Below are 25279 nucleotides of genomic sequence, written 5' to 3' on the forward strand. Positions count from 1 at the left end.
TTTAAAACGCAGCCCAGTAATGCAACAACTCTGCATAAAACTAAAGATACCTACTGCTGAAAGAATTAGAATTTCTGGAAATTCTAAGACAGAACTTGCTCCTGACTTTTCCAGTTTATACAAGCTATCCACAATCCTTGGCTCATGGCCTCCTTCCCCTCTTTTCAATTTTCCAGGCTCATCTCTTACCATTGTTCCCAACCACTTGGTCTGGCCACACAATGTTATTAGACACATCCGATATGAAGGTCCTCTTGAAGGATTCTGTAGATTACTCATACTAGACTTGGTTTTCTTACCCTGGGGGTTCCCTGAAGCACAAAGAATTTTATTTATTCCTACATTCAAGAGTCCAGCAGACTGCCCAATACAAACCAGGTGTTTAGTAAACACTTGCTAAGTTAAAGGAATACACAGGCAGGCATGGTGGCTCATACTTGTAATCCCAGCACTTGGGGAGGCAGAGATGGGAGGATCACTTGAGGCCAACAGTTAGAAACTAGCCTGGGCAAAATAGCACAACCCTATCTCTACAAAAGTAAAAAATTTTTAAATTAGCTAGTCCTGGTGGTATGTGCCTATGCTCCCAGCTACTCAGGAGGCTGGAGAAGAAGAATAGCTTGAGGCCAGGAGTTCAAGATAGCAGTGAGCTATGATCACACAACTGCACTTTAGCCCAGACAATAAAGGAAGATTCTATCTCTACTCCCCTACCCCCTCCAAAAAATGGGGGAATGTGCCTATAAATGGAAGGCAGTAATGAAGGTAAAGGAATAAAAGAGACCAAGGAGACAGGTTTGGAAAATGTTAAATCATCTTGCTTGGCAGGAAAAATCTACATGGGGGATGTTTACATAGGGGGATATATACATAGGGGGATGTTGAGAGAAGGCTGGAAACCTGGATGGGACAGCAAGAGTAAAGGCCAAGTGAGGAATTTGTACAGTGATAGTTTTTTAGTGTAACTTGATGGATTTTTAGACACAGATTATACCAATTCCCTTTTCCTCCAATAATAGATTTGTGACTTTGGCTGTATTATTTGACTTAGAAAAGATTCAAGTACTTCATACACAAAATTAGACTAATCCCTTTAGTATGATAGGCTCAGGTGATAGGCCCATCACCCTAGACACAGAAGAAAAAAATAAAATAATCATGCTATAATAAGGAATCTTGACAGTCATTTACAAGAGTTGTTTACTAACTTTTGAGCAGTGAAATCTATTTTCCAAATAAACTCATACACAGAACCCTAGGATAGAATCCTTTTTTAAACCCACAATGAAAGGGGCATGAAAAAAACTGGAGACCCCACATACCCACCTTCCTTCCTCTCACACACATTAGTTCAATCAAGTGAACTTCAAATTAAATACAGGGAACCCTAAAGCACTACTTTAGAACACAGTCAAAAGTTTACCAGTCTAGAGGGATCTAGGTAAAGTGATACAATCAAGACTCCCCTTTGTGGCAACTGATACAAAAATAAATGCTAGGGGGGAAACATAAAGATAAGAACAAAAGATGGAAAGGAAGGTCCTACTGTAATTTTCCTAACCAGACCAATGGAAGGCATAAACTAGGATGGTAGTATTAAAAAGACAGAAGCCAAGCAACTCTGACATACAGAAACTATTTTCACTTTATTTTCTGTATTCTTGAGGGAAACCATGCTGATCCAGGAAAGACTGCCCTTCCCAAGGCTAGCTACTTCAGCTCTCACAGAACTCTTATATTCTGGAACTATTAGGATAGTCCCTGTTGTAATAATCATTCCAGGGCTACGTATCAAACAACTTGGGGGCTGCTCTTACACATAAGTACGCTGAAATTATTAAAACCAGCCAATTCTAAGCCTCCTTAACCTGCCTCGCCTGTTCCTTCTCACTTAAATCATGATAAAGGCTCTTCCCCATGATTTCCCTAGCTATTTCTGCCTCCTAACCAACCCTGGTGCTTCCCTATGAGCACTGTGTGGAGCATAGCCCTGTGTGGTGTGCCATGCCCTCTCCACTTAGAAACTGTATCAGTCTTTTCAATGGCAGTTGTCTCCTGACCTGTTTGTTTCACCACATTTGAATAATAATAGAAACCACATTTTAAAAAGAGTTCGGAACCAAGTACCAAACAAACAGCATGTACTGAGAGAATAAAATGTGAGGTATTAAGAAACAGCCAGGCATGGTGGCTCATGCCTGTAATCCCAGCACTTTGGGAGGCTAAAGCGGGGAGGACTACTTGAGCCCAGCTGAAGACTAGCCTGGGTAACACAATGAGACGCCATCTCCACAAAAAATTTTAAAAAATAGCAGGCATAGTGGTACATGCCTGTAGTTGTAGCTACTTGGGAGGCCAAGGTGGGAGAATTGCTTAACCCTGGGATGTTGGGGCTACACTGAGCTATCTTGGCACCACTGTACTCCAGCCTAGGTGACAGAGAAAAACTGTCTCACAAAAATAAAAATAAATAAAAAAGAAAGAAACAGCATGAAGATGAGATTTTCTAGTTAATGAGAGATGCTAAAGCAGAATTTTTGTTTTGTTTTGTTTTTGAGACAGAGAGTCTCACTGTGTTGCCCAGGTTGGAGTGCAGTGGTGCAATCTCGGCTCATTGCAACCTCCACCTCCCAGGTTCAAGCGATTCTCCCGCCTCAGCCTCCCAAGTAGCTGGGACTACAAGTGTGTGCCACTATGCCCAGCTAATTTTTTGTATTCTTAGTAAAGACAGGGTTTCACCGTGTTAGCCAGGATGGTCTTGATCTCCTGACTTCGTGATTGGCCCGCCTTGGCCTCCCAAAGTGTTGGGATTACAGGCCTGAGCCAAGTCACCCAGACACTAAAGCAGAATGTTTTAAGAGATAAACCTGACACATAGTAAATATTTCTTTTGTTTTTTAATTACAACACATTGACTATAAATATGTTTAACATCATTTTTTTTTTATTGCATTTTAGGTTTGGGGGTACATGTGAAAAACATGCAAGATTGTTGCATAGGTGCATATATGGCAGTGTGATTTGCTGCCTTCCTCCCCTTCACCTATATCTGGCATTTCTCCCCATGATATCTCTCCCCAACCCCCCACCCCTGCTGTCCCCTCCCCTATTTCCCCCCAAAAGACCCCAGTGTATAATGCTCCCCTCCCTGTGTCCATGTGTTCTCGTTGTTCAACACCCGCCTATGAGTGAGAACATGCGATGTTTGATTTTGTGTTCTTGTGTCAGTTTGCTGAGAATGATGGTTTCCAGGTTCATCCATGTCCCCTGTAGGACACGAACACATCGTTTTTGATGGCTGCATAATATTCCATGGTGTATATGTGCCACATTTTCCCTGTCCAGTCTATCATCGATGGGCATTTGGGTTGGTTCCAGGTCTTTGCTATTGTAAACTGTGCTGCAATGAACATTCGTGTGCATGTGTCCTTATAGTAGAATGATTTATAATCCTTTGGATATATACCCAGTAATGAGATTGCTGGGTCAAATGGAATTTCTATTTCTAGGTCCTTGAGGAATCGTCACACTGTCTTCCACAGTGGTTGAACTAATTTACACTCCCACCAACAATGCAAAAGTGTTCCTATTTCTCCACATCCTCTCCAGCAACTGTTGTCTCCAGATTTTTTAATGATCACCATTCTAACTGGCATGAGATGGTATCTCAATGTAGTTTTGATTTGCATTTCTCTAATGACCAGTGATGATGAGCATTTTTTCATATGTTTGTTGGCCTCGTGTATGTCTTCTTTTGTAAAGTATCTGTTCATATCCTTCGCCCACTTTTAAATGGGCTTTTTTTTTCTTGTAAATCCATTTTAGTTCGTTGTAAATTCTGGATATCAGCCCTTTGTCAGATGGGTAAGCTGCAAAAATTTTTTCCCATTCTGTTGGTTGCCGATTCACTCTAGTGACTGTTTCTTTTGCTGTGCAGAAGCTGTGGAGTTTGATTAGGTCCCATTTGTCTATTTTGGCTTTTGTTGCCAATGCTTTTGGTGTTTTGGTCATGAAGTCCTTGCCTACATCTATGTCCTGAATGGTTTGGCCGAGATTTTCTTCTAGAGTTTTTATGGTGATAGGTCTTATGTTTAAGTCTTTAATCCATCTGGAGTTAATTTTAGTGTAAGGTGTCAGGAAGGGGTCCAGTTTCTGCTTTCTGCATATGGCTAGCCAGTTATCCCTATACCATTTATTAAACAGGGAATCCTTTCCCCATTGCTTGTTTTTGTCAGGTTTGTCAAAGATCAGATGGTTGTAGATATGTTGTGTTGCCTCCGAGGCCTCTGTTCTGTTCCATTGGTCTATATCTCTGTTTTGGTACCAGTACCATGCTGTTTTGATTACTGTAGCCTTGTAGTATAGTTTGATGTCCGGTAGTGTGATGCCTCCCGCTTTGTTCTTTTTGCTTAGAATTGACTTGGCTATGCGGGCTCTCTTTTGGTTCCATACGAAGTTTAAGGTGGTTTTTTCCAGTTCTGTGAAGAAGGTCATTGGTAGCTTGATGGGGATAGTGCTGAATCTGTAAATTACTTTGGGCAGTATGGCCATTTTCACGATATTGATTCTTCCTAACCATGAACATGGAATGTTTCTCCATCTGTTTGTGTCTTCTCTTATTTCGTTGAGCAAAGTCTCAGGATACAAAATCAATGTGCAAAAATCACAAGCATTCCTATACACCAATAACAGACTTAAAGAGAGCCAAATCAAGAACGAACCGCCATTCACTATTGCTACAAAGAGAATAAAATACCTAGGAATACAACTAACAAGGAACGTAAAGGACCTCTTCAAGGAGAACTACAAACCACTGCTTAACATCATTTCTTACCTTCATCATCCAGATATCTGGGCCAAAAACCTAGGCCAAAAATCCTTGACTCTCATTTACATTTCACATTTAGACAATCAGAAAATACAAATATCCAGAATCTGGCCACATCTCAACACCTTTACCTTTACTACTCTAGTCCAAGCCACCATCATCTCTTACCTGGACTACTGAAGAAGTAACCTCCTCACTATTCACCTAGCTGCCATTCTCATCCTGCTATGACTTCTTCTCAGTGAAGAATAAGCCCTTTAAATCACACATCAGACCATACCACTCCTCTGCTTGAAAACTTGCAATGGTTTCGTGTTTCACTCAGAGTACAAGTTAAAGGTCCTGCCATGACATATGAAGGCTTTAAGTGATCCGGTCCCCTTCCATCTCTCTGATCTCATCTCCTACTTCTCTTACCATCTTACCCAGCTCCAGCCACTTAAACCTCCTTACTGTTTCTAAAACATCAAACACAGTCTCACATCAGTTTCCTCTGACTAGAACATTCTTTCCCAGAAATCTGCATGGCTCATTTACTTAGCTCCTTTACATCTCTACTATAAATCACCTTATTAGACAGGCCTTTCTTGACCATCCTATATGTAATATCACAGACATATCTGTCATTCTGTATCCCTCTTATCCTGATTTTTCTTCATAGCAGTTATCAGTACCTGATACGTTACAGTTTTGTTTTGTTTTTTGAAATGGAGTCTCACTCTATTGCCCAGGCTGGAGGACAATGGTACGATCTCAGCTCACTGCAACTTCAGCCTCCCAGGTTCAAGCGATTCTCCTGCCTCAGCCTCCTGAGTAGCTGGGACTACAGGTGCGCAACACCATACCCAGCTAATTTTTGTATTTTTAGTAGAGACAGGGTTTTACTATGTTGGCCAGGCTGGTCTCAAACTCCTGACCTCACATGGTCTGCCTGCCTCAGCCTCTCAAAGTGCTGGGATTACAGGCCTGGGCCACTGCATCTGGGTTTTTTTTGTGTAATTTATTGTCTTTACAAACTACAAATAGGCACCTAAGAGACTAGAACTTTGTTTCATTCACTGCTATATATCAATGAGAGCCTAAAACAGTGTCTGAGCAGGCACTCAATAAATATGAAACAAATTAATATACCAGGAACTTAGGCTTTCTGAGGGATTTACACTAGTACTGCTTAAAAATCCATAAATCTAGCAAACAGACAAAACTGAATCACTAGTGGTAACGTGAAAATGTAAAAATAAAAATGTAGCCTTCTAAGAAAGATGGAAGACTTGACAGTAAATGATTAACTACCAAAAGAATAAAGTATAAATGAGAGATTGGCAACCATGTGAACTCACTTCAAGAGAATAGTACCTACAAATGAACATGTGAAAAACTTTATAATAAAACTACATAATTAAGCACAGAGAATAAGACTACCTTGCCAAGATTTGCTAACTTGGCAAACATCCATATTATACTCAGCTTCCCCAGTTCCAGATACAAATGGAATTGTGAATTTGGCAACTCACTGGAGAGAAAGACTGCATTACAATCTGGGTTCACATTAAAGTTACCTCATTCTTCTCAACTTAGATCTGACCCAGAAGAAAATTTTTAACAGATTCTATTGGACAAGTGCCATACTATAGTCAGTAAAGTTCAAAATTAACATTTTAGATGTTAACCTAAATGATTTGTTTTGTTTCCCTAAAACTAAACTGTACTAAAAAAATAAGAATTATGAGTATAAAATGAATTATTTTAAAGAATATTTTGTCAAAGAAAAAGCAATTTATAACACCAGTCCTTCCCTCATATTTTGATTTCATTCATGTAGTCCCTCACCCAGGGCTGAACACATGGTAGCACTCAAGCTGTTCACTGATAAGAGAGAGATAATATTCTTTCCTTCAAGGTTTATTCAATATAGACATGTCCACTTCAACCTTCCCAGTTATTAAAAAATGCAAATGAAAATTATGTACTCCAAATTTGTATATAAATGTATTAATTATTTATTTAATAATTAGTATATCATAAAGCATAGTATTAGATACTAAAGATACAAAATAAAAATTGCACATGCTGTTATCAATAAATTCATAATATGGTAGTGAAATCACACAAACTATAATAGAAAATGATAACTTCTATGATCTTGGTGTACACAGGATGCAAAGGAAGTCCAGAGGAAAAGTTCCCAAAACAGAATGTGTACAAGAAAGATGGGAGAAAATGCAGGCACAAAGTAACACTGAGAAGAGGGCAGAGGTAAATCTAATGCTACCTACAAATGATAGTATGGCTAAAGCAAAGGAAGTATCACACAAATAAAGATGTACGCAGAGCCCAAGGCCTTATATGACACCCTTAAGAATTTGGCTGTTAATGAGGAGGATCTTAAGTAAGGGAGTAATATGAGCTGTGTTTCATTTTAGAATGATCAATCTAGCAGTATCATGAAGGTTACTTCGGAAAGGAGATTGAGACAGAAGATTATTAGATCAGTTAGTACTGATCCAGAAGAAGGAAGAATGGTGGCGGCAGTGGTGGCTTTGGCAGCTTGGGACTGAGTGTAAGTAACATAGAATCAACACGATTCTTCAGAGGCTCTTCAGGTTCTCCTGTGTCTTTCGGTCAGCAGTCTCAGTCCATTTGCGGAGGAACATTGGTGTTACAGCAATGGTGTTTAATAAGGAACTTGATCTTTACAGAAACTCTTCATGAACAAGGTTAGACAATACAAATCTAAGTGACAGACATCTGGAGGATCTGTTGATACTGATTCAGAGTACTACTGATCCAGAGTACTAGCAAGAGCTGGAGAGGAAGCTTTTTAAGCTCAAGCAAGTGTATGGTAAAGCAGACATGAATACATTCCCTAACTTCAAATTTGAAGATCCCAAATTTGAAGTCATTGAAAAACCCCAGGCCTGAAGAAATAAAATAAAATGAATCTAGTAAGTTGTCAAGGGTTAGCTGTACAACTAGCTAGAAGTTTGAGAATAAACATACATTGACAAATGTCAAATGTTCTTTTAATTTTTATTCCAAATAAATTATTTGGTCATGTGGAGTATTAAAAAAAACTGGAAGGAAAAATAAAAAGGTGGATGAAAAGAAGGGGATATTATTTGAGAGAAGGGGATATTATTAAGAAAGTTATAGAGATGGGAACTGGTGAATAAGGAAAACCTGAATCAGCTCAGTGGTAGTGGAGCTGGACAGGAAGGAGGAAGGGAAACATCAACAGGACCTGGTGACTGATAAAGGTGGAAGATGGGGCCAGGCTCAGTGGCTCACACCTGTAATGCCAGCACTTTGGGAGGCCAAGGCAGGCAGATCACTTGAGTCCAGGAGTTTGAGACCAGCCTCGGCAACATGGTGAAACCCTTTCTCTAAAAGAAGAAAAAAAATTAACCAGGGGGGTGGGGGTTATACATGCCTGTAGTCCTAGCTACACAGGAGGCTGAGGTGGGAGGATCACCTGAACCTAGGAAACGGAGGTTGCAGTGAGCAGAGATCATGCTACTGCATTCCAGCCTGGGTGACAGAAGTGAGACCCTGTCTCAAAATAAAATTAAAAAGGCAGAGGACTGGACAGAGGGAGGATACTCTTGGTTAATAGCAGCACTATCCAACCAGTTGCTTCAATTATATAGTTGGTTCAAATATAAAGGGAGAAACAAGTCTGATGAAAAAATAGTGAAAACAACTTAGAGATACTGGGATTTGAATTATCTCAAAATAGTACAGAAAAGAAAATTATATAAGCAGATTATTAGAAATAAGTTTAGAACTCAAGACAGAGATAAAAGCTAGAGGAAAGCCAAGGAATGGTGATATCCTAGAAATCAAAAAAGGTAAGAGATTTAAGGAAGAGAGAATGGTTACCAATGCCAAATCGGAGTAAAGGTGTCAATAATTTCCGTAGAGTGGTAGGGAAGACACAGCCAAAGTCTGTTCAGGGGTAAATGAGAGGCAACTGGGCAAAGGAAAGCAGCAAGTATCCATTAGTCTTTTTATATGTGGCTCTGAAAGAAAGGTGTAAGACAGCAGTAGAGAAAAGTATGAGTCCAAAGGAGAATTGTTGGTCTTTTAAGTCAAAGAGCACATGAGCCTGTAAAGTTCCATAGCAGAGAGGAAACAAGTGATGAGTAGGGAAAAAAAAAAAAAAAAAAAAAAAAAACAAGAAGGAAGAGGTGTATACCCTTCTATAATACTACAGCCAGAAAAGGGTAAAATGAGGCCCAAAGTTCAGGCACATGTATATGGCCATTTAACTAGTACATTTTAAGAAATAAGCATGCTGTGCTTAGGCCATCTCAGCACTATTGTTAAATGCTTTAATTATGTAACTTTTGGTACATTCATGTTACCATGTGTAGTAATAATTATTGTTGTTACTATTACATTTTCTCTATACAGCACTTACTGTGTACAAGGTAACGTACTAAGTAGCTTTACAAAAATTATTTATTTCAACCCTCACCAAAACCCTATGAAGAAGTATTTCTCCATTTCATATATGAAAAAACTGAGGCATAGAAAGGTTAAATAACTTGCCCTCAAATATTCAGCAAATATAGGACAGAGTTGAAAATGGAACCCGGACAGTCTAGCTCCAAAGCCCATAATCTTATCAAGTTATGCTACTTCTTTACAGGTAGATAAAGAATACTTTTGGTTACTAACTTAATCTGAGGACAACTATTTTCTAGCAGGAAATATTTCTAATTTAACAATAGATGTAAGAGAAAATTGAGTTTACTGATCAGAAACTTGCTAGACTACATTATAAAGTAAAAAAAAATACAGAATTAAAAGTAATATTATTTAAAACATCTGTACATTTTAGTCTGTATAAATATGTACATATAACAATAGCTCTCATCTATATAAATATGTACATGTAACAATGGTTCTTACGTTTTTACCATGCATCAGAATTTCTCGGTGGGCTAGTTCAAATGCAGATTGCTGAACCCCCTACTTCAAACGCCAATCTCTCCCCCATTACTTACAAAATTAAGTATAACTTGTTCTCAGCATGGCTTACCTTTGGCCATGAGGCATTGTCTAATTATTCATCTTTCAATATGCTTTTTGTATATTACCTATTTTTTTATGCTTTCCCTAATACGACCATTCCTAATAAAGCCATACATTCCTTCTATGATTCCAAAGCACCTCTAAAATAGTAAAAAGCAGAACAACAATGATAATAATATCAATTAACTTCTGTGAGGCATTCCCCAACGAAACATGAATTACCTCATTTAATCCTCATAACAACTCCTCAGGATAAAGATTATAATTATTCTCACTGTATACATGAGAAAAAAGTGAGACATGGAGAAGTTAAATTGGGCAAGGTAATACAACTAGCAAGCAGAAAAGCTAGGATTCTACCACTGTAGTTATACTATATAAGCAATTACTAGATTGTTCAGTACTTGGATACTGTTTAGATACTAGATCTATCTAAGTACTAATGTAAATAATTTCCTTATTCATTTTTATACTTATTTAACTGACATTTACTGACTGCCTATTATATGCGAGGCAGTGTGTTAGGCATTAAAGACTATCAGGTTAAAAAACAAGGGAAGACTGTGCATTTTTATACTTATTTAACTGACATTTACTGACTGCCTATTATATGCTAGGTAGTGTGTTAGGCATTAAAGACTATCAGGTTAAAAAACAAGGGAAGACCTAGCAGTACCTGCTATCCTGAGACATGGAATCCAGTGAAGAAGACAAATATTAGATTAAAAGTCATAGAAATATTTCAATAAATACGTGGTAAAGACAAAAAGTACAAGGTACTCCAGGATTATAATAGGAAGATCTAACCTGTTAATAGTTATTGTACTTTACCTTCAGCGTCCTATTACAAGAGTGTAAGTTACACAGAATATGAATTTCAGGGTGCCAAATAATTCTATTTCAAAATGACACTTTCAAAATCAAATTAAGTAATTTTATAAGACCAAAGTCACATAGTTAAAATTTAAGACATATTATTTAGAATGAAATTTAAATTTGTCAGCTTTTTTCCTCCCTTAGCAAATGTAGCTATTACCTACTCGACACTGAATTTAATAAATGTAAACTATCCAAAACTAATAAAATTGCATTTTAAAATGTCCTTGCAATATTGGTCATGATAAAGGTAAAATAACATGCCAAGTTCCTGACAATCCTAGTAGTGCATAAAGTACTTCCATTTTGAACAATGCTAACTTTCTTATGATTGAATTAGATCCATGACTTAATACACATCATTTGTAAGATTTTCTTTTTTTTCCAAAAAGCAGACTTCTTTCATAGTAAATTTCAAAATGAAAACCAATATTTTTTTACAGAAGAAAAATGCCTAAAAGTCCAAATACTGATCTTACAAAGAGACATGAAAGGTAAAATCAAGTATGAACCAGGCCTGGATCCCTGTATCTTCGGTTTCTATTTATCAAACAGAAAAATCTTTCCAACTTTCTCCTTTCCTGTATAAGACCAAAACTATGCAATATTCTGTTTGTATTACAATTACACTAATTCAATGCAGGTCACTTGCTTTTTACTGAGTCCAGATGACATTCGATAAACTAAACATGGGCCAATTAGTTTAAAAAAAAAAAAAAGGGAAGAGAAGAAAAGAAAAAAGGAAGAAAGGAGTGTGTTCTGATTGCCTTTGGGTAGGTCATACAGTGGCTACAGAGCATCACAGCCTGAACTTCATTTTGGCTAACACCAACCATACGGCTAACATTAAGGACTAGCATTTTTTATTCCTTTCAGATTTCTCACATTTGGAAATTCCAATTTAAATACATTTTCTGGTGAAAGTGAGGACAGCACTCCTGCATAATATCAGTTGTCCCCTACTTCAACTCTAATGTCTTATTTTGGAGCTACTAAAATGGAATCTGCACAATGTCTAAAAAAGTATAATAATCCTTTTGAAACCAGTTTTTTTTTTTTTTTTTTTTTACTTATTACAGTTATAAATGAGCAAATGAAACTGATGATTTAGCTGACACAAACCCACAAAAAAAAAAGATGGTCGAACGCTATGAAGTTTCAACATCAATGTTTGTAATCTCAAATCAACCTGAACTACCATACAATTAGGTATATGATAAACGAGGTAACAAATATTCATAACTAAAAGCAATACTATTTTTAAATATTTTATCAGGTGTTGGCACCCAACATTTCCTTATAATCTATCATGTAAAGAAATCTGTTTTACTATTCCTTTTAAACTCTCTACTCATGCTACATTAGTTGTGTTTCTAGAAATAAATAATAAACTCTGCTCACTAATTTTTTTTTTTTGGCTAAGAAATTTTTTAAAAGTTGTAACTAAGTTAAAATATACATAGAATTGTAATTTGATATCAGACTGCATTCATACAAAAAACCTACATTAATTAATTCCTCAGATAAATTTATACTTTATCAATTGTTGGTATTTTAAATTAAAAAGTACTCAAAAGAAACTATTTATTCACCATTATTACAAAAATGGAAGTTTCCAAATACGTAAATTAGCCTGATTTTTAAATTTGTTACTTATTTAGCCTAATTTTTTTAAACTTCCCTAAATTTTACTGAAGAATATTATGTTCCTGCAAGTGTTCGTGAATACAAAGATACAGTAATGAAGATGGAAATTATTTAGTCTAACAATTCTGACTGCATGACTGTTAAATCACTTACATACGGCCAAATGATCTACAAGGAAGCAGGGAGGTCCTGAAATTGTATACTCATATCCATTTTCAACTACTGCACAGGTGACACAACCAATCAAGGCATTACTGAAACAGAATGGGAATAGAAAGCACTTAGTGAATAAAAGTGACTTCTTTAGACAAAAATGTAGAGGTTAGCTTGTGACCAAGGTGGAAGAAAGAGCAGCACCATTCCTCCATTGCTTGTTCATATTAAGAGAAAACTGAGACCATTAAGAGGAAAAGGACAGAGGACACCACGACCAGCAAAGAGACAGGCAGCAGTGGGGTCAGAGCACAAGAAGAGTATTAAGAGTCAAACATGGAGCACAGAAGAAATGGTTTAAAATGTCAGTTTCACTCAACTATTTATAGGAGAGTTCTCACATATCATTCAATCAATAAGCATTATTCCCAAAAACCTGTAAATAACATTACAACAAAATATTGGTTATGTAGAAACCTAATTTAATACAGTAATTACTATTTAGAAAACAGCAAATATAGTAAATATTAAGTAAAAATTAACGATAATTAAAATGGGCTTATGGTCTGAAATATAATAGTACATATTATGAGAAAGGACTACTGGTCTAACATCTATGCATAAAGTTGCGAAAAGGCAACAGTTATACGAGTCTGTCGAAATAGTACTCTAAAAATTACAATAGGGAGAAAAAAAAATTTTTTTTTGAAACAAGGTCTTACTATGTCACCCACACTGGAGTGTGGTGACATGAACAGGGCTCACTGCAGTCTCAACCTCCCAGGCTCAATTGATACTTTTATCTCAGGTTCCCGAGTAGCTGGGACTACAGGCGCATGCCACCACACCCAGCTAATTGTTTTTGTATTGTTTGTACAGACAGGGTTTCTCTATGTTGCCCAGGCTGGTCTGAAATTCCTGGGCTCAAGCGATCCACCCGCCTCAGCTTCCCAAAGTGCTGGGATTACAGGAATGAGGCACCATTCCCGGACCAATATGGATATTAATCCTGCTGAAATAGACAGAATTTTAAAGTGCAATACTCAGTTTCAATGTTGAAATGTGCTCTTCTTTTATTGAAAATGACATGGCATTGTGAAAGCTTTCTTCTGACACAGGAATTTTTAGACCTTCACACAACAAATTTTCATAATATTTACTACTTTCAATAAGCTTCATGACTATTAAAGCTTTGGGGAAAATTTACTTTTTGTTTCTTCATTTGCTTTTCAAAACCATAGGCATATAATAATAGTTCATTATGCTTTTACAACCACATTTGATCTGATGTCAATGATATCTTTCATATCTTTTTAAGTGTTTTTCGATGTTAAGGTACAGGTTTGTTTATTAACTTTACACAGCAAGAAACAAAGATACACCTTGTTCAGTTTAAGTATTTTGGCTCCTGGCCAGGCGTGGTGGCTCACACCTGCAATCCCAGCACTTTGGGAGGCTGAGGCAGGTGGATCACCTGAGGTCAGGACCAGCCTGACCAACATTGTCAAAACCTGTCTTTACCAAAAACATAAAAACTAGCAAGGAGTGGTGGTGTATGCCTGTAATCCAAGCTGCTTGGGAGCCTGAGGCAGGAGTTATTTGTTATACGTTATTCCATATTCCCTGTTCTACTCTATTCTACTCATTCAGAGACAGAATCTCACACGTCACCCAGGCTGGAGTGCAGTGGCACAATCACGGCTCACTGAAGCCTCAACTTCCTGGGCTCAAGTGATTCTTCCACCTCAGCCTCCTAAGTAGCTGGGACTACAGGCAGAAGCCACTATACCGGGTTTCACCATGTTGTCCAGGCTGATCTAGAACTCCTGAGCTCAAGTGATCCACCTACCTTGCCTCCTAAAGTGCTGGGATTACGTACAGGATTGAGCAACTATGCCTGGCCTCCACATTTATTTCATTCAAAAAACTTTTATATACAAAATTGTGGCAAAATTTCAAGGGAGAATATATTCTTTTGTAGTTCTACGATCTAGTGGAAAAATGTGATATAAAAAACAAATGTTAATGATATACACTAGTGAAGGGTTCCTAATATTCAATTAACTTTGATTTTATTCTCAATCTATTTTATACTACCATTCTTCTTATGAAAATATCTTCAACATTTTCATTGTACCAATAAACAATACAATAATTAACAATCTGCAGTCATTACTAAAGTGTTACATTTAAAACTTAAAGCACCTACTTGAAAGGAACATTCCAGTATAATTTAATTATTCTTGGTCATTTGCTCATATTTCCTTCTTTATAAATACAGTATACCTAACAAATTTCTATATAAGCATAATTATAAATATCAAGTTTTTAAATTTTTATTCTAATAAGGAAAACATATGCTCAAATAATGGAATTTAATTATAAAAACTATTTTCTAGTTCATTGAAAAAACATAAAAAAGGGATGATTAAACTATACCAGTCTTAAATATTTAAGAGTAAAATACTATGCTTATTTATACCACTATATTTATATGTTATAAATATAGTCTATATATTAATATATTTATACACTATAGTAATATGTATTTACATACTACAAAAATATAATACTATATATAATACTGGCTTTCCAAATACATTTCCTAATTTCCTTTATCTACTACTTTAAGTTTGTAGTTTATAATTTACAAATTTCCTAGCACTATATCTTCCCCACAAGAAGATTTCCCTTTCTAATGTCTACTGACATAGAATGTTTAAGGATTAATTAATCATAGGTTGGTTACTGAATCCGTAAAATATTTAGATCTTTTATTTCCATTGTTCTCTCCTGCTAACTAATTTTTGACCATGTTACTGTTTATTAAGCTAAAGATCCAAATTAGCTAAGTTCTTGCCCTCCCAACCAGGAGGTAGTCTAAAGTAAAGGTGTTAGCGACTAAGTTCTGATGAAATTTACCATTCATCAGTTCTATACCACTTTGTCAAATCTGACCCAAACTAGTGCCAAAAGAACATACTTAAATATTAAGACTTTTATCTCTGGCATATAAGATTCATTCATCCAACAAATATGTACTGAGTAACCACTATGGGCCAAACACTGTTATAGTGTTTAACATACATTAGTGAACAAAAGAATAAAAAATTCCTGCCCTCATGGAGCTTACACTAGTGTTGCCAATTTACAAACCCTGTGTTGTGCTCCACACCAAGAATACAAAAATAGAGATACTACACCTTCCTTAAAGAAGATTTAATCTAATTAAGGCAACAAAAAAGTCCTCAATGCAATTTATCATATAATGCTAAAATATGCATATGTAAATAGTAGCAAAAAGCATATACAAAGTGCCATGAGAGAGGAAGAAGCCTCTGTTCAGATGTTACTGAGTATCACAAAGACTATAATTCTCTTTGCTTATAACAACCAGGCATTCCAACTTGAGAACAGATATGCCTAAGACAGTAATACAGCTTCATATCTAACTCTGTGTTATGTTTCTCAGGGGTAAATCAAGGTGCTGCTTTACAGACCTTCATAATTTATGTCCTCTTAGCATCTTCAAGAGTTAATGGAAAAGGAGGAAAAATTCTAATCACTACATACTGATGCCTGTTAGTAGCCAAGAAAAGTTCTCAAAGAATGACAATTTGAAAAATTAACTTGTATACAATTTCTAGGTTAACGATGGGCCTTAATAATCCCTACCATTCCAATACAGAAAGACAATATCACAAGTTCTTAGTTTTATGTGGGAGCTCAAACCAGTGGATCTCATGACATACAGAGTAAGCTTGCCATCTCACCAGAGGCCAGGAAAGGGAGTGGGGAGGGAGGGGGGAAATGGATTTTAAAAAGGATATAAATGTATTTATTGCCACTGAGCTGTACACTTAAAAGTGGTAAAGATGGTAAATTTTAAAATATTTTCAATAATAATATTAATAATTATCCTTACCATCCTTATCTCTTATATGAAGACATTAGCTATCATTTACTAAGTGCCTCCAGCAGGAAAGGCACTGTGTACACCCTTTATATAACATTATTTCTAAGGCTTAAACCATCAGAAAATTAGTGTTTTATTACCCAGTTTTTCATGTATGAAGACTGAGGGTGGGCGAGATTGTATAATTTGCCCAAGGTTGTACACCATTTGGCCTGGAATATTAAAAAAGTCTATATGAACATAAAGTCAAGGATCTTTTCACTCTACCTCATAGCTGCCCACTCCCATAAAGAATCTAATATTGAAGAATATTAATTTCTCTTCTATGTTTATTTTTAACCATCCTATATGTAGATACATATATAAACTGATCTAAAACAGTTTATATCCTTGTTGAAAACATAATCACATATGATTACCTAGCCTCCTAACCTAGACAGGCAGATGGAAGAATGAACAAAATCTCAAGTATAATGATATCCAAAACTGTTTACTGCAGTGTTCTTATAAATGTTCAATGGCAAGTCCATTTGACTGACTTTATTTCTAAAAGAACAATTAGGTTGGTACAGTGCTCACATCTGTAATCTTAGCTTTTGGGAGGGCAAGGCGGGAAGATCACTTGAGCCCAGGAGTTTGGGACCAGCCTGAGCAATATAGGGAGACCCTCGTCTCTACAAAAAAGTTTAAAAATTAGCTGGGTGTGGTAGCACACGCCTGTAGTCTCAGCTACTCTGGAGGCTGAGGTGGGAGGATCCCTTAAGCCTGGGTGATCAAGACTGCAGTGAGCCATGATTGCTCTCCACTCCCTTGCATCCTGGGCAACAGAGAGCTCAAAAAATAATAAATAATAAATAAAAGCACAATTAAACAAAAAATAAACTTACCTTGAGATCTTTGTAACACCTTTATTATCCCTATATTAATCTTCTGTTAATGTCCTTCTGGCTCACTCCAGCCACACTGGCCTCCTGGTTAAGAATCAAAGAGCCAAGCATGTTCCCATCTCACACAGACTTTGTGCTGTCTGTTCCTTCCAACCAAGGCAGTCTTACCACAGATGGCTCACTACTTTGTGTTCTTCAGTATTTAGCTTAAATATCTCCTTCTTAACAAGGCATCCTTGACTACCATTTAAAAGTACAATCAGACCTTCATACTCCCTATATATTCTTCAAAGTACTAATAACCATCCAATGATATATTTTACATACTTGTTACATTTATTATGTCTGACCCAACCAGAATATAAACACAATGAAGGCAGTAATTTTTGTTTTATTCAAGGCATATATCCTGCCCTTAGAAAAGTGGGTGATGCACAACAAATATCTGTTGGCTGAATAAATCAACTTTGTGGCCAGGCACAGTGGCTCATGCCTATAATCCCAGCACTTTGGCAGGCCAAAGGGAGGATTGCTTGTGCCTAGGAGTTCAAGACCAGCCTGGGCAACATAGTGAGACTTCATCTCTACAAAAAAACTTAAAAATTGGCTGGGTGTGGTGGCATGCACCTATAGTCCCAGCTACTCAGGTCTACTTGGGCTGAAGTGGGAAAATCTCTCAAGCCCGGGTATTTGAGGCTGCAGTTACTATGATCATGTCACTGCACTCCAGCATAGGCAACAGAGCAAGACCCCAACTCAGAAATAATAACAACAACAATAATAAATGAATTTCATTATTTGGAACCTAAAGAGGAATTATATAAGTTAAATTTCATCACTGCTAAATAATTCAATTAAATATTTCTTTTAAAGCATAGTTTTATATTATTTGGCACATACTAAACTCTCCCTTCTTATAAAATGTTTGCCTCCTTATTCTGGCCAACAATTTTCTTTTCATTGCTCATTAGAAGTTTAACATGATAAAAATCAGTGTTTGACTTTAAAAGTCAAACTATGAATGAAACCAAACTTGTGCAGACATATCTATTAGCTCTCATTTCAATAAACTGTTATTATTAAACCCATAATCTTTTGAGAGAGTAATTTGTAGATTAAATATTAAAATTAAGATTTTTCTCTGATGCTTCATGGCATCCATTATATTGAATGCATTTGTTTAATATTTCTAAATCTTTAGAAAAGCTTCTGAGAAAACTGAGTTCCTTACGTTGTTTACAGCCTGTGACCAAATATTTTTAGGACATTCTCATGAATAAAGTGTCCCAAACGCAATAGAAATTATAATGCTACATCATAACTTAAGCTTTAAATTATCCATATCCTTTATGTTTGACAAAAAAAAATCTATTATCCAAAACTATTTATTATATTAAAATATTTTTTCTCAACAATAATCTTTTTCTCCTAAGGTAAATGAAGGCATATGACTCCTCCTCAATTATATAACATTTTATTATTTGAATTAAATAATTAACTGACACCAGCATGTTTTAATATCATCCCTACACATTTAGAAGAAGTAAATAACCTAGAGATCAAAATACACAGTAAGACCGTAAAAACAGAAGTTTTTCATTGCCATCTCTCTCCATATAAACATTGAATGCAATTCTATGGAAGTATAGCTCCACATATTCAGATGAGGAATATGTCTGTTTACATGTGTCTCTTTCCAACTCCACATTACACTGGGACCTGTGTGTGCTCTGTGGTTAAGATTTACTGCATGTTCATATTAAAGTCTCATTTCCAACATTTAAACATGCAGCCACAAAGACCAATTACAACAGTTATTAGTACAACCCTCGGTGTACCAAAGATTTGGGAGTTCATGAAGTTGAGATTGATTGTTTATGGACAATTACAGGTACCAAAATGATTTAAAACATTTCAATTTTTGTTTTGCTTTGCTGAATCAGACTCATTTAAACAACAGAACCAGAAGCAGGGACTTACCCATATCAACTTGTAATCAAAAATCAGCAGTATGTCTTAGCAGGGTGGTCAGCCTCCTGCTCAGTAGAGTCCTTAAACAAACAGGGACTCCAATATTAGCTTCAAAACATTTTCAGAATAAATATCTAGCAAAAATATGTCAAACATGGACCTCTGACTTAAGGGAACATATAAGGTCTAAGAAATAATTGCTATCTCAAATGCTGTGGAGTTAATAAGGTTTTAAAGTGTATAAAGTTGCTGTAGGCTAAATGGCACATTTCAGACACCCTTTCTTGCCAAACACTGTATTATATATTAAACTGTAGCAAAGGTGAATGAATCTATGAGGAAAACTGAAATGAAACTTTCAAGTACTCACATAATCACATACCTCTAAACTGTGAGGTACTTTATGACAGTGTCTGATTCATTCATCTTTTAATTCCCAGTGCTTAAATACAGAGTTGATATTTAGCAAATAATGATTGAATAGATAAATGAGTAAATATAACATGAATAATTATGTAATGAGATTTTCTGATTTTACAAAACACTTCCACGACTTTTCTAATTATATATATACATACATATATAAGTAGATATAGATACAGATATTGATGAAGATAGTAGAGACAGGGTTTTGCCATGTTGCTGGTCTGGAATTCCTGAGCTCAAGCAATCTGCCCACCTCAGCCTCCCAAAGTGCTGGGATTACAGGCATGAGCTACCGTGCCCAGTCGTGTTTCACTACTTTTCAATGTCAACTTCAAGAAAATGAAAATTGCACCTTTCTGAACAAACTTTAAATCGAGCCTAAACTAACAATCATCACTAAGAGTAGATGGCATAATCTGCAGAAAAATAAAAAGTCAGCCAGCCAGCTGGACATCAGTCTCTTCTGACTGCTATGACTAAACTCTTCAAGGTTATAACTTTTCAAATGCTATCACTGTAATGAACTATTTCATTGCTAGGGTTAAACTCCTTTCCTTAGTCTTACCCTTGCCAGAATTCCTGTTGTTATCTCATCCCCTTCTTGACTGCACTTTCCACACTGGTTTCAATGTATATTTGAGCTAGTAGGTCCCACAAAACACCCAGTTTTCCTTTTCTCACCTAGTATCTTAGTATTTGTAATATTAATAACCCATTTATCTATTGAATTGTTTAACTGCATTTTATCTATTATCTATTCAATTGTTTAATTCTATTTAATTGTAGTAATCCAATTATCTATTCAGAGCTAACCTACACAAAAGAGAAGACAGCAGGCTTTAGATGTGACTGACTTAGTGCAGAAAGATCCCAACCCTAACATATACAAACACATACACATACAAACACACACACCTGTTATAGACCAAATTAGAGATACATTTCTTTGTGTTAAACTCCTGCTTCTTGAGGTTCTTACTCTTCCTCTCTCCCTCTCATTTGTTCTCTCACTCTTACCTCCTTATCTGTTTTCTGTTTTATGATAATTCTCTCCAGCTAACTTTACTCTTCTTTCTTCTACACCCAACATCCAACCTGTCAAAAAAATTCTGTGGGTTTTAGTTTCAAAATATATCCAAAATCTGACTAGGTCTTACAACCTCCACTGCTAGCAACCTAGCACATGCCACCATCATCTCTCATCTGGATTACTGCAGTGACCTCTCAACAGGCCTCTTTGCTTCTACCTTTGCCCATCGCGCCACCACCACAATCAATTCTCAACAAAACCTAAGTAATCCTTTAAAAATGTAAATCAGATCTTATTGCTCGGCTGCCCAATGCCTGGCAGGGGTCTGTCTACAAGGCACTACTCCTGATCTCACCTACCCCAAACACCTCCCTAACTTCCTGTCTTTCTTTGACATTATCTCCTACAGCTCTGCCCCTAGAGCACTCTGCTCCCTTCTGCCTCTCCAAACACACAAGGGCTTTCCACTGGCCATTCCATCTGCCCAAAATGATCTCCCAAGGTATGTGTGGTTTACTCTGACAATACCTGCAAGCCTCTACTGAAAACAGCACCTCCGCAAAGAGTCCCTAACCACCATGTTTAAAATCACAAATCTGTCCACCAAAACTTCCTCTATCCTTCTTACTGTGCACTCTAGGTTTTTTTTAATCATTTCCAAAACACGGCTTTATAATATTCTATATACATTACTTATTATACATTTTTTTTAATCTATTGCCTTCTTCTAGGATGTAATCTCTGATATATCCCAAATGCCGAGAAAAGTATCTGGGAGAGAGGGCACTGAATAAAAATTTGAATACATGAAAATATACTAGACTATATTTAAATATAATAAATATATACTATGTTCTATTTTTGTTTGTTTGCTTGTTTTTGAGACAGGATCTCACTCTGTTACTCAGGCTGGAGTGCACTGGCATAATCTCGCTCAGCTCACTGCAACCTCAGCCTCCCAGGCTCAAGCAGTCATCCTGCCTCAGCCTCCCAAGTAGCTGGGACTATAGGCAAGTGCCACCATGCCCAGATAATTTTTGTATTTCTTTGTAGAGACACAGTTTCACCATGTTGCCAAGACTGGTGTTGAATTCCTCGATACAAGCAATCCTCCCACTTAGGCCTCCTGAGTAGCTGGGATTTCAGGCATGAGCCACGCACCCAGCCTTGATGTCATTTTCTAATGTCTCCTGCTTAATAACTTGTTAACAGCCCTTAAAAAATTGTGGCTAATACACCTTTCAAAATACAACTCTAGACCTTCAATGTGTCCCATAAATCCTGTGTGCATCAGGAAATACCTTTTTTGCCTCAATACCTTTTATTAATGCACTGTTAGTATTCTACTTGGGCTTCATTTAAATATAAGCGATAAATATTGAATCTTTTCCCTCCCTCCTACTTTCCCATTCTTGATTTTTTCCCCTACCTTTCTCTACAACTCCAAGTGACCAACAATGACAACCTGATATGTATCACTCCATAACTTCTTCTCCATCCTTAAATAACCATGTACAAACATATGTAGAGATTTCAGACTCTGTTTCATCTCTTGGGGAATGAGACTGTCCCGATACATACGTCTTCACATCTTATTTTTCTCATCTCATAGCAAACAGTTGAATACAATGACTTAGTTGATATACACAGAACTCCACTCTTTTTAATGGCTGTATAATGTTATGAGACCAAATGTATAGGTATTCAACTTTTTCCCCACCTTGTTTCCAGTTTTGTAACCACTAATAAAAATACTGCAGAAAGATCCTTGTTGTAAAAAATGCAAATATCATTACATATTTATGCTTTTATTTTTATGAGATAAATTCTCAGAAGTGAAATTGCCAAAACTGTTTTCCAAAAAAAGAAGTAAATGTGACATTTCTACCACTAATGCCTTTTGCTCTAATTACCCACCAATACTGAGTGAAGCCACAATACTTTTAACTTTGGATATAAGATGATGCCTCAGCGGGGCATGGTGACTCAAGCCTATAATCCCAGCACTTTGGGAGGCCGAGGTGGGTGGACCACTTGAGGTCAGGAGTTCGAGACCAGTCTGGCCAATATGGTGAAACCCCATCTCTACTAAAAATACAAAAAAAAAAATTATCTGGGGCTGTGTGCCATGGCCCATGTCTGCAATCACAGCACTTTGGGAGGCTGAGGGGGGGGAATCACCTGAGGTCAGGAGTTCGAGACCAGCCTGGCCAAAATAGCAAAAACCAGTATCTACTAAATATACAAAAATTAGCCAACTGTTGTGGTACACACCTGTAGTCCTATCTACTCAGGAGGTTGAAGCAGTAGAATCACTTGAACCTGAGAGGCAGAGGTTGCAGTGAGCCAAGATTGCCCCACTGTACTCCAGCATGGGTGACAGAGCTAGACTCCATCTCAAAAAAAAAAAAGCCCAGGATAGTGGCAGGTACCTGTAATCCCAGCTAGCTCAGGAGGCTGAGGAAGGAGAATCACTTCACTTGAACCCAGGAGATGGATGTTGCAGTGAGCCAAGATCACACATTGCACACTCCAGCCTGGGCAACAAAAGCAAGACTCTTATCTCAAACAACAAAAAACAAAAAAACTAAATGTTACTTTAATCTACATTCTCCAAAGTACTACTTATCATCTTCCTATGTTTTATTCGTCTATTAGAATTTGCACTCTGTCAACTATTCATCTCTCTCTTTTTTTAATATACCAGATTGTCTGATTGTCTTTTGGTACTAATTTGTAATTCTTTTTATATCTTCTATATCAACCATTTTGAACCATAAATATTTTTCCCAAACTACTGTTTATCTATTGAGTTTGCTGCTAATGAGATCCCACACACAAGTTACAAAAAAAATCATTATATGATTAGATTTCTCTTTCTTTCATAGCTCCTGGGTTTCCTATGTCAGTTAGAAATTTCTCTCCAATGTCAAATTCATGCATATAGTCTAGAACACATATTCTTTAAGTTTCTAATACACTTAGAATTCATTTAGGTATTGTAAGAGACCAAAGATTCAATTTTCTTTCAGATGAAAGATAAAATTCTGACAGCATGATTATCATTTTCCCACTGAGTTCAAATTTTCATCTTTATCATATTAAATTCCTACCATACTATTTTAATTACAGTAGCTTTAGAGTTTAATATCTGGTAAGGCTATACATTTTTCCCTTTTTTCTCCTTAATTTTCTTAGTCGACAAACATGAACATTATTTTACCCAATTCCAGTCTAAACCAAAAATGAATTTTAACTAAAACTACAAGTAATTTTTAAGTAATTTTTGATTAAAAAAATTATGATATAGCTTGCATGGCAAGACAACATCATAAGAATTGGGAGATCCAAGATGGCTGAATAGGAACAGTTTTGGAGAGCAGTTTCCACCAAGAAGAACGTTTCCAAATGAGTTTTTACGGCCCTTAGACCAGAAGATTCCCAGGCTAAAAAGTGCCATGAGTTTCCAGTACAGCTGTTTCAGTCAGCACTGTGGGTCTGCTCACAAAAAGTTGCACAAATGCAGGCAGCCGTTTCAACAGGCACCTGGAATGCCTGGGATACGGAGCCGCCCATTCAACTGAAAAAGAGGGGGCTGAAACAGGGAGCCAGGTGATCTGGCTCAGCAGGTCCCACCCCCACAAAGACAAGCAATCTGAAACACTCAGGACTGAGAGTTTTGTAGCAAGCGCAGCTGGACCCAGGATAGTCCAGCTTCGTGGGGGGTAAAGGTGTCAGCCATTACCAAGGCACTCAACCACTACTGAGGCAATGCGCCATTATCGAGGCATTCTGCAATTACCAAGGCAGTTCTCAATTACCAAGGCAGTCCGCCATTACTGAGAAAATCCGCTTTTACTGAGGCAGTCATCTATTACAGAGGCACTCTGCCATTACTAAGGCAGACCACCATTACCGAGGCAGTTCTAACAGGAAGTTCACACGGCAGCTGGGCAGAGCCCACAGCAGCTCAGTACCACCTCTGCTGCCAGACTGTGGCTAGACTACCTCCTTGCTGGGCAGGGCATCTCTGAAAAAGGGCAGCAGCATATCAGGAACTTATAAATAAAGCCCCACCTTCCCAGGACAGAGCACCTGGGAAAAAAAGGCGGTTATGAGTTCCGCTGCAGCAGACTTAAATGTACATGCCCAGCAGCTCTGAATGGAACAACGGAGCTCACAGCTCAGCACTTGAGTTCCTATAAGGGACAGATTGTCTCCTCAAGCAGCTCCCTGACCCCTGTATATCCAAAGAGACACCTCGTCAAGGAGAGCTCAGGCTGACATCTAGCAGGTACCCTTCTGGTACGAAGATAACAGAAGAAGAAACTGGCAATAACCCTTACTGTTCTGCAGCCCCCATGGGTGATTCCCAGGAAAACAGGGTCTGGAGTGGACCTCCAGCAGGCCTACAGCAGAGGGCCCTATTAGAAGGAAAACTAAAAAACAGAAAGAAATAACTTCAATGTCAACAAAAAGGACATCCACTCAGAGACCCTATCCGAAAG

General features: G+C 37.2%; 1 protein-coding gene and 1 pseudogene across 2 annotated transcripts in view; one reads left to right on the forward strand and one right to left on the reverse strand.

The window, feature by feature from the left end:
• The window catches only part of STK3 (serine/threonine kinase 3), a 351314-nt gene that overhangs the window by 176118 nt on the left and 149917 nt on the right, over positions 1–25279 (reverse strand). The window lies entirely within an intron of this gene.
• On the forward strand, positions 7150–7750 carry LOC110569305 (ATP synthase-coupling factor 6, mitochondrial-like; annotated as a pseudogene).

Source organism: Aotus nancymaae, unplaced genomic scaffold (assembly GCF_030222135.1).
Source record: "Aotus nancymaae isolate 86718 unplaced genomic scaffold, 86718_ANA_hifiasm-v0.15.2.pri h1tg000036l, whole genome shotgun sequence".
Taxonomy (NCBI): Eukaryota; Metazoa; Chordata; class Mammalia; order Primates; family Aotidae; genus Aotus; species Aotus nancymaae.